Source organism: Triticum aestivum, unplaced genomic scaffold, assembly GCF_018294505.1.
Source record: "Triticum aestivum cultivar Chinese Spring unplaced genomic scaffold, IWGSC CS RefSeq v2.1 scaffold220326, whole genome shotgun sequence".
NCBI classification, from domain to species: Eukaryota; Viridiplantae; Streptophyta; class Magnoliopsida; order Poales; family Poaceae; genus Triticum; species Triticum aestivum.
In genome coordinates, this window is record NW_025314894.1 from 1 (window position 1) to 457 (window position 457).

At 49.7% G+C, this 457-nt stretch overlaps 1 non-coding gene across 1 annotated transcript; it reads left to right on the forward strand.

The window, feature by feature from the left end:
* The first annotated feature begins 321 nt into the window (after positions 1-321).
* Positions 322-440, forward strand: LOC123179704 (5S ribosomal RNA). The gene has a single exon (XR_006490562.1). It is a non-coding gene; the product is annotated as a 5S ribosomal RNA (ribosomal RNA).
* Positions 441-457: the final 17 nt, after the last annotated feature.

Sequence of the window (457 nt, forward strand, 5' to 3'; positions counted from 1 at the left end):
CTGGGAAGTCCTCGTGTTGCATTCCCTTTTTAATTTTTTTGCGCCGCTTGCAAAACAAAACGCACGTGTAAGTAATATATTTACCGTGTTTTATTATTTTGCACGAGTGCGGTAAGTTATAGCTGGGTGCTCACGATTCACGAGTCTAGCGGCGGCGTTGTGACGCGGCAAGCGTGCACTGGTGCGGTTGATAGGGAGGGGTGGAAAGCGCGTTAAACTCGTCTCAGTAGTTGAGAGGGAGCGGCCAAAGCAATGTACAATCGTCTTTGTAGTGGAGTTGGGAGGGGCAAGGATAAGGGACGAAGACGGGGGTAACATGTCGGATGCGATCATACCAGCACTAAAGCGCTGGATCCCATCAGAACTCCGAAGTTAAGCGTGCTTGGGCGAGAGTAGTACTAGGATGGGTGTCCTCCTGGGAAGTCCTCGTGTTGCATTCCCTTTCTAAATTTTTTTG